The sequence below is a fragment of the Cervus elaphus genome, chromosome 25 (genome assembly GCF_910594005.1).
Source record: "Cervus elaphus chromosome 25, mCerEla1.1, whole genome shotgun sequence".
Taxonomy (NCBI): domain Eukaryota; kingdom Metazoa; phylum Chordata; class Mammalia; order Artiodactyla; family Cervidae; genus Cervus; species Cervus elaphus.
The window spans coordinates 24,674,383-24,684,989 of NC_057839.1; positions in this window are offsets into that span (position 1 = coordinate 24,674,383).

A 10,607-nucleotide genomic window follows, 5' to 3' on the forward strand; every position below is an offset into this window, starting at 1 on the left:
GACTTGGAAATCATGTCTGTTGTGAACACAGGAACATGGTTCTGTCTCAGCTGACAGGGGTCTCCGAATACATGTCCAAGCCTGATTTGGTTGGTTGCCCAGAGAAATACCTCCCTTCTCCAAAACTGGAAGCAGCCCAAAGAGGGAGAGGGTGGAGCATACACCTTTAGAATTTATTCATATTTGACTTCTAGCCTCACACCCATGTCTTCCTTCCACTCACTCACTGGAAAGCTCTGATAATGTAAGAAGTCTCTGGAGCAAATAGAAAAAAAGAGGTTCTTACTTTAGTGGAGTTTTTGATATGATACCTGAGTCCTATCACTGTCTCAAGTGGGCCTGATTTGTGGGTCTTGTCTTAATAGGGGTCTCCTATCCTAGTGCCATCTTCTTCTGGGAACTTGCAGTGTAAGACTGGGTGAAGGAAGGGCTGGATTTTGTTTTGTATGTTTTGCTTTGCTTGCTTTTGTTTTGCAAAGAACCAAATATTTATCTTTACTTCTAAACTGGCCTTCACCTTGCTCACCCGGAAGAGACCAGGAGCTGAGATAGATATTGACACTCCCCACCCTTCCACTCAGGTCCCACCCCACCCCTGCACCCCAGATTTAAGAGATTCCAAGGCTGGAACTAAGCTACTCCTAAAGCCCTTTCCAATTTGAGATTTTATAATTCTTTGAAAATTTTTCATTGACTGAAACATGTTTTGCAAGTATAGCTTCTTATGGTGTTTCTCCTTTTCATGATACACTTTCAGGTAAGTTGGTTCAAATCAAAAGGAATAAAGAGTAACAGAACCACATGTCTGTGGTGATTATTATTAATAGGAAACTCTAATTTAAAAACCTCAATCCTTTCATGGGGAGGGATGCATAACATCTATACTTGAAACTTTAACTTCCTTTTCTACTTTATTTTTCCTCTCTAGAAAAATTATCCTCTAAGAAAATAAACAAAAGAATAAAATATATTTAAACTGTAAGCATATATGATTTAATTTATCCACTCATATAAAATTAAATGGGGAGGAATGCAAGGTCCAATCGTTTGGAGAGACTTAAAGCCACCCAGTTCAGTGGTTCCCAGCCAGGGGCAATTTTTTCCCCCAGGGGACATTTGGCAATGTCTGGGGACATCTTTATAGTCCTCTCTAGTGGTGCAGCCGTAAAGAATCCACCTGACAGTGCAGGAGAAGCAGTTCAATCCGCGGGTCGGGAAGATCCCCTGGAGAAGGAAATGGCAAACCCACTCCAGCATTCTCGCCTGGAGAACCCCAGGGGATGTCTTTGGTTGGCACAAATAGGGAGGCTGGGTAACGGTGCTCTTGACATCAAGTTGGTAAAGGCCAGAGATGCTGATAAACACCCTACATTCCTCAGGACAGCCCCCACAACAGAGAATTATCCAGCCCAAAATTTCAATGCCACTGTTGAGGAAACCGCCTCCCCCCCCCCGCCCCACCCCACCGCCCCACCCCACCGCCCGGGGGTCTAGAAGTATGAATGACTCTAGAAATACAAAACCATTATTTTTCCATACAAAAGGGAAAAAATCCTTTTTTCTCATTAGTAAATAGTAGACTAAGTCAAACAGCCTCAAAAACCGCAGTAAATAAATTTGGCTATAAAGACTCACGCGCAGCCTCTCCCTTCAGTAGAAATGTGCGGTGCCACGGAGCTGTTTCCCTGTGAGCCAGAAAGAACGCTGCTGCCACCTAGCGGATGAAAAGGGATCCTCACCAGCACACCATTCCTGGCCCCGAGGGCAGGAGCCACGGGGTCTACAGGCAGAGGATGCGCCTATTTCCGTGTCCATAACACTGAAATGAAAAAAAGAAAAAAGCCTTCAGTTGCATGGCAAGCAATTGCTCACAACTTTTAAAAAATATACATGACTCAGAGTATTCAATTAATTAATTAGCTTAGTACCTTCAGTTTATTTTCTCCATTTCACGTGTGTGATACGAAAGGGAAGGTCTAGGTTCCTGATAACACGTGTTCGGTGACTGTTTTTATTCTCACAGTTAATTGGGGTGGAGAGGGGTGAGGCAGCCTCAGTGACCCCAGAACTCTCTGGTAGGACCTTCTCTTCTACTCACCCTTTTCCCTGGATCATGGCAAGACAGCGGTAAGTTCTCAGCAAATCATAAATCAAGGGAATTCCTTTGCTTTATATGAAATGAAAATTAAGAAGAACTAGAATAGAGACAGAAGTCTTTCTCCAACCACACTGTTGCTCCTACACACACATACACTGCCCCCCGCCACCCCACACACACAGTCCATAAAGATGACAGTTGAAAGAACCCAAGAAGTCTGAAAAGAGTAGAACCACCTTCCCTGCAGTTTCCAGAGGATCAGACCCCAAGCTGGAGAACGGCAGTTTACCCAGAACTGTAAGCTCCCTTTTCATTCTTTCTGGTGTTCTTTCTCCAGCTCTACCAAGGCTGGAAGGACTGAGCTTTGACTAGTTTCATGTGCCAAAGGTAGAAAGCTTCCAACTCCTTCACCATGGAGATTCCTAAACATCTTAATGAGAAAACTTATTGTGATCTTCACAATGTGCCTTTTGAATGGGTTCTGAACTCTATTTCTGTGTTTTTAGACAAAGAAATGGTGGTTGGTTGGTTTATTAATATTAGGACATTTTATCCTGACCCACCCAGTCCTTTAGTTCCCAAACCAGCTCATAGTTTAGGGTGCTTACATAAATTGAGATGGTTCTTCCTCCTCACTGTTTAAGGGAGCAGCCCTGCCCATATCCTGCCTCTGATTTTACTGGGGTCCTACAAATACCACAGTCCTAAGCTTATTCTATTCAAGGGGGAAAGACTTGAGAGAAACTACTATTAGACCAAAAAAAGAGAAACCCATGTTATAACTCAGTCACGATTGAGTAACTGAGCAAAAAAAAAAAAAAAAGGTTATCTGTGTGATTATCTCTTTTACAGTCCCCAGACCAACCATAGATGGATGGATGGACAGAAGTGAGCAAGGCACAAAACTTCATCAGAGTTTCAGCATATTCATGAATTTTCTACAGTCTGATGCTCCTAAACAAAGAATCTCTTGCAATTTTACATGGAAAAGTCCTTTCTGAGACAAACACAAAGTTTTATTTAGGGTAGATATTGTTATTAGTGTTTACATTGTATTAAATATTAATATGGGCTGTACAAAAAAATCTTCTGTTTATGTATCTTACAGTTATTCTGAAATCAAGTGAAGTAAAGACAGCTCTTAAAGGACAGTATGCATATATAAGATGTCATTGTTATTGTCAAATACAGTAAAACTGAACTGAGGCAACTTGTATGTCACAGAGTCAGTTTTCCTGAAGGTGAGCGCATGTACCCAAGGATAAGGATAAGGATGCTTATTCCTCCAAAGATCACATACACTAAACTACCCCTCCCCCCCTCTAAAAAAGGAAACATTATTTGATAAATAGAATAATTTGAAATTGGAATATCCCCCATTCAAGTCCAGGAAATGTGGTTCTTGTGTCTAGCATAGCTCATTATTTCATCTTATGAAGATACCCCAGAATATCTACTGGAAGCTCTTCTTCATCTAATTATTTATTGTTTGTGTTTTATATGATACAGGTAGAAATGTTTGTGATACATTAATATGCAAGGAAAATAAAAAATAAATTATATATTACAAAATATATAGGAAAAATACATGAAAATAACAGTAGTGATTATCTCTGGATGCAAGTCTAGAAAGTTGCTTCTAGTGAGGGTCCAATACTTTTTAACCTTTTGCTTCTTTTATCCAAGTTATATATGCATATTTTAGAGGTTTGTAACTTTTTACTGTCTGAGCCACCTTTTAAAAAATAGATTTTCCTAAATGTCCATCGACAGAGGAATGGATAAGGAAGTTGTGGTACTTCCTTAGGTAGATATGCAATGGACTATTACTCAGCCATTAAAAAAAAATGAAATAATGCCACTTGCAACAACATGGGTGGGCCTCCAGATGGTCATACTGAGTGCAGTAAGTCATACAGAGAAAGAGAAACATCATATGACATCCCTTTCGACAGAATCTAAAAAGAAATTATACAAGTGGGCTTATTTACAAAACAGAAACAGACTCACAGACTTAAAGAATGAACTTATGGTTACTGAGGGGACAGGTGGGAGGAAGAGACAGTTAGGGAGTTTGGGATTAACATGTATACACTGCTATATTTTAAATGGATGACCAACAGGGGACCACTGTACAGCACAGGGAACTCTGCTCAATGTTCTGTGGCAGTCTGAGTATGAGGGGAGTTGGGGGAGAATGGATACATGCATATGTATGGATGAATCATTGTGTTGTGCACCTGAAACTATCTAACATTGTTCATCACTATACTCCAATACAAAGTAAAATTTTAAAAACAATGGATCTCCCTGTATCACCTCTTTCTACCACCAAGTCCTTCTCCTCAGAGGCAATGAATAATTCTTCTAGACGTTTGTTTTGGTTTTTGTCTCCTTATTTTTAAATAACATATTTTTATATCTCTTCCTTGATGTTCCAGATTTAGATATTATGTGTCTTCCTATTAAGGAAGAGGAAGATTTAGCACTCTTGATGCCTCCATATGTTCATGAATTCCCTGTTCCCCAAACTCCAGTACCATTATATCATTAATTCTTATGGAATCATTATTCAGTGTTTACAACACTATGGCCACAACACTATGGCCATCTCACCCACATTTCTACCTACATGTTATTTCAGTATTAATAACAGTCTCTTTTCTTTACTATTCTATGTTCCTGTCTCTCCAATCTCTATCAAACAAATAAATCTTTTCTCAATGCATCAAGCACATCAGGAATTCTAAAAGCGTCATCCATCCCTTTATAAGGCCTGTCTGGAGCCTTCTAAGCCCCCATTCCCTCTGGATGTGTTGCTCTCCAAGCCTGTTCCACAGTTACTGTATCTGGATTTCCCTTCACCGCCATCCTGGAGACATTTTTGTTTTGTCTCCTGAGTTTAGTTTCTGATTTTCTGGATCCCTTGTGTTCCTCTTTCCGGAAATATATCCTCCAGCTTTCCTTGAGCACATATGCCAGTATGAACTAAGAAGAGGTAAATGGGAGATAAAATTTTGAAATCTTACATGTTTGGAAAAAAGCTTTATTGTTTCCTCAGATTAATTATGAGATTGGCTGGGTATGAAACTCGAGCTTGGATATCAATTTCTGCCAGAATTTCTCATTCTCTATTGAGAGGCCTGATGACACTCCAATTCTCATTTATTTGATTATGATCTGTGTTTTTTTCCCTACCTAAAGCTTTTATGACATTTTCTCTATGCCAGTATTTTTAAGTCTTACAATGACATGAGTTGTGAGAGACATTCTCCCATCTATTTGTAACTTTAAAATTTCAATCTGGAATTTTACATATTTCAGTTCTAGAAACCTTTTTTTTTTTTCCCTTTATGGAAAAAAAAAGTTGGATTTTCTACATTTGGATTAATCATTTTATTTTTTGTCTGAATTTCTTTTCTCCTATTTTTCTGCCTCTTTATCATTTTATTATACTTTCTGGGAGATTTCCTCAACTTTACATTCCAATTGTGCTATCAAAATTTTTATTTGTGCAATCTTGTATTTAAATTCTCAACGTTCTTTTTGGTGCTTTTAATATTTCTTTTTACGTCATCCTGTTCTTGGTTTACAGATGGAATATCACCTTTTATCTCCCTGGGGATATTATTCATAGTTTTACTTTTTGCAGGGTTTTCTCTGTTTCTTGTTTATTTTTTTTGGCCTCTTCCATGGCCCTTTTGTTCCCATTGTCTTGTCAGGGTCTGTTTTTAGAAGCTGTTTTCAGATGACTGCTATTCTTGGCTATCACTCATTCTTTACAAGTGAGACACTTGGTGATCATCTTATAACATATAAAGACACTGAGCCACTAAAACATAAAAATGTTTTAGATAAGAAAACTTTAAAGTGAGGCAATAAAAAACTGACTGGGGGCCCTTCATGCTTCACCTGATGGACTGCACTGGAGATGGACTGATAAGGGTCGGAGATCTTCCCTCCACGGCTCATTTTACGCTCTACCCGCATGTCCAGGTGGTGTGAGCCTGGCCGGAAGCCTGCTTTTGAAGGCAAGTTGGGAAAGGAGGCCAAGGATCTCTCCCTGAACAATGTAGACATTTACTTAACCCCTCAGTAGAGTCCATTCCCCTACAAGGTATGGTTCTGCCATACAGATGGCTCCTATGCATTTGGCACATAGAAGAATGGTCAGTGTAATGCAAAAGTCACACTGATTCACATGCAATATTTCCTAAGCACAAGAGAATAGATTGTGGAGTGGAATTCCAAATTTCAGCAGAAAAAAGCAAAAGCTTTCTTATCGCTTGCTGCATTGGCCACAGGAACTGTTGTGCCTGTATTTTGAAAATTAAAAACAAGCATTTCCACCTGGGCTCCCACCCCAAAGAGGCTGCACCCCAGCCCTGTGTGTCTTTTGACTCCAGGCAGGTTGTACTGCCTGTCGGGACCTTAAGAGCAGCCAAACTGACTCAAAATGCCACTTCTATCTACACTGCCTAAGTTACTAGCAGCCCTGCTATCATCAAAGTGTTGCCAACATTCCCACTCAATTATTTCTCCAACTTCATATTACGTACCAGCCACAAGAGGCCCCAGCCACAAATACGCTGCCTGGCTTCAGAGTCCAAGTTATTTCCCTGAGTATCAATTACTGTTTTTATTAATATTTTGTATAAGTTTTGAGTTCTCTGCCCCATTCCTTTTTTTTTTCTCTTCCATATGGCCTTTTATTTTTACAGTGCAATCTTGAAACTTATGGGTGTTTTCAGGAATCCCATCCTTACTGCGTCTTATGGTAGACTGTTTGCAAAACTGGCCACAGCTTTTTCTCTTTTATCCATACCCCATTGGAGCTCACGTGACTTTGCAGCCCTGTCCATCAAGAGGTAGAATCTCTCTCTGTCCCCCTTGAATCTGAACTGGCCTTATGCCTTGCTTTGCCTAGATGAATGTACAGAAGAGACACTGTGTCAATTCTCAGTCCAGGCCTCAAGCGTCCCTTCAGGCTTTGATTTCAGGTTTCTCTTAGAAACCCACTCAGCCAAAGGGAAAATCCTGAACCCAGCCTGCTCGAAGATGAAAGGCCCTATGAACAAGAGATGGGTCATTTCAGCTTTCCCAGCTGAAGATATGGGGCAGGGCAGCGAGGGTGTCTTTGATTACCTGCTTTTAATCCAAATCTTTAGCCAATTTTTCTGTTTCCGATCTGAGTGTGCCCCCCCGTTTTAAAAGTGCCTGGACTCTCAGAGTACTAAGCCTTGCCATGTCTTTGCAGGAAGGCTGAGGTTTCCGTTTCCTCAAGTCGGCTTACTTACCCCCCATTCACGCCATTCCTGCTTTCAAAATGTTAGTGCTGTGTCCTCTCCTCCTCTCGTTGCCCTCAACTTTAGTGTCTTTTTACTTACCTACTGCAAAGCGTAGTGGTGTTTTCAGAGCACATGTAGCCAAACACATATGTTCAATCTGCCAAGTAAGATGAATTCTCCTCACTTCATTTTATAGAGGACACTGAGGTCATAGCAGCTGAGGGACTTGGCCAAAGCCTCCTGGGTGGCTAGTGAAACACCTGGAACCCTCCAGAGCCCAGGCAGCAGTCACTGGTCCTTCCGCTCTTCCCTGCGGCCGCCATGACCATGTCAGGAAGCCCGCAGGACTAAAGGTTTCCTCAGTTGATATGATTGCAGGTTTTTTCTTCACAGTGCAGGAGATCCTGGGGTGCCATTGTCTGTTCCAGCCTTAGAAACAATATGATCGGCCAATTCACCACACATTCTGAAGTAAACAGGAAAAATATCCTGTATACTGTGTAAATATGTGATCTCTGAAGTATTAGTTGCTGAGTCATGTCCAACTCTTAGCGACCCCATAGACTATAACCTGCCCATGGGATTCTCCAGGCAAGAATACTGGAGTGGGTAGCCGTTCCCTTCTCCAGAGGATCGTTCCCACCCAGGGATCGAACTCCCGCATTGGCAGGCAGGTTCTTTACCATGGGGGCCACCAGAGAAGCCCACACGATCTCGGCTGATGACTAAACCATCCTTCACATAGAATTGTGAATTTTTGTTTTGTTTTTTTTTTAACCAATTACCTGTAAACACTCAGACACAAGTTCAAAAATATTCAAAAAGCATTTAAAATTCTAACTATATAAACAAATGTTCTCGCTCTACCCTGAAACAAAATTGCAAAGTACACATAGCATCCTCACTGGACAGACAAATGACTCTTGAACTGGTAAGAAGTGGCTGGAACTGGGTCCTTTAGAACAAGGCCAACCACCCTTGTTGGTGTCTAATGGCCCCCAGACCAGTTACAGGTATCTAGTTTCTGCCAATAGTCACCACTGACTATGCAGAAGAGCATGGTTCACATGTTGGGGTCACGCATGAGATGCCCACGTGGGCTGCCCTTGTCCTCCGTGCCCTCTCCAGGGAGCATGTGCAGCTCTACCACAGGACTCCAGTGAGTAGCATCCCAACATGGGGTCAGAGGTACGAACAGAAACCCGTCTCCAAACCCCAGTAGTACAGGAACACTGCATCGCCATCAGTAGGAGAAACCTTTGGCCTTGTGTTTTCTGCTTTCTATGTCTAAATCAATAAATCACAAGAAACAACTTCATTTCCATCTCTACTCAGAATATAGCCTGACATAGGATGACCAATCACTGCCCAGCTAATGGAATTCAAACCATTCACTATTGGCTGCAGGGTCTTTCACCAATTGTCCACCTCCCTTCTGTTGTTGTTGTTCAGTTGCTCAGCCGTGTCCCACTCTTTGTGACCCCATGGACTGCAGCACGCCAGGCCTCCCTGTCCATCACCAACTCCCAGAGTCCACCCAAACCCATGTCCATCGAGTCGGTGATGCCATCCAACCATCTCATCCTCTGTTGTCCCCGTCTCCTCCTGCCTTCAATCTTTCAGCATCAGGGTTTTTCCAATGAGTCAGCTCTTCACACCAGGTGGCCAAAGTATTGGAGCTTCAGCTTCAGCATCAGTCCTTCCAATGCATATTCAGGGTTGATTTCCTTTAGGATTGACTGGTTTGAGCTCCTTGCTGTCCAAGAGGGACTCTCAAGAGTCTTCTCCAACACCACAGTTAAAAAGCATCAATTCTTTGGCACTCAGCTTTCTTTATGGTCTGACTCTCAAATCCATACATCACTACTGGAAAAATCATAACTTTGACTATATGGACCTTTGTTGGCAGTATGATGTCTCTGCTTTGTAAATGCTGTCTAGGTTTGTCATAGCTTTTCTTCCAAGGAGCAAGCATCTTTTAATTTCATGGGTGCAGTTACCATCCACAGTGATTTTGGAGCCCAAGTAAATAAAGTCTGTCACTGTTTCCATTGTTTCCCCCATCTATTTGCCACAAAGTGATGGGACCAGATGTCATGATCTTAGTTTTTTGAATGTTGAATTTTAAGCCAGCTTTTTCCACTCTCCTCTTTCACCTTCATCAAGAGGCTCTTTAGGTCCTCTTTGCTTTCTGCCATAAGAGTGGTGTCATCTGCATATCTGAGGTTATTGATATTTCTCCCAGCAATCTTGATTCCAGCTTGTGCTTCATCCAGCCTGGAATTTCTCAAGATGTATTCTGCATATACAGCCTTGACAATATACAGCCTTGATGTACTCCTTTCCCACTTTGGAACCAGTCCACTGTTCCATGTCTGGTTTTAGCTGTTGCTTCTTGGCCACCTCCATTTAGCCATCCCTAACTTCCTTTTCTTAGCACTATACATAGACTCCTGCCACATATGTAGAGTTAGCTCAGTCTCCATTAGGATCCTTGTCAGTTGGTAAAGAATCCACCTGCAATACAGAAGACCCCAGTTCAATTCCTGGGTCAGGAAGATCTGCTGGAGAGGGGATAGGCTACCCACTCCAGTATTCTTGGGCTTCCCTGGTGACTCAGCTGGTAAAGAATCTGTCGTTAATGCGGGAGACCTGGGTTCAATCCCTGGGTTGGGAGGATCCCCTGGAGAAGGGAAAGGCTACCCACTCACATATTCTGGCCTGGAGAATTCCACGGACTGTATAGTCCATGGGGTTGCAAAGAGTCGGACACGACTGAGCAGCTCACTTCAGGGTGGCTCTGCTGCCTGCTCTTCACCCCCTTCACAGTAAGGAGGCACAGCTGAGCAGAGCTGCGCTAGCATCCCAGAGAGTCACGGGAAATGCAATGATTGTTGCGCATATCCTTTGCACTCTTGCCGTTACTCTGCACTCTGTGAAAGGCTTTATAGGCATCATCTCTTGCCAAACCCAAGACAACTTTATGAGGTAGGTACACTTATCTTCAGCTTAGAGAAGAGGAAACAGCCTTTGGGGAGTTCTGAAATGCCCTAGTTTACAGACCTCATAAGTGTAGGGACAAACCTAACTCTGCCAGATTCTAGAGCTGTGTTCTTAACCACTATGTTTTGATAGTTATTATAGAACCAGAGCAGGGCAGAGAAGTTTAGATTTTATGTGGTAGCAAATTTGGAACCTGGGAGATTTCAGTAAACATGATT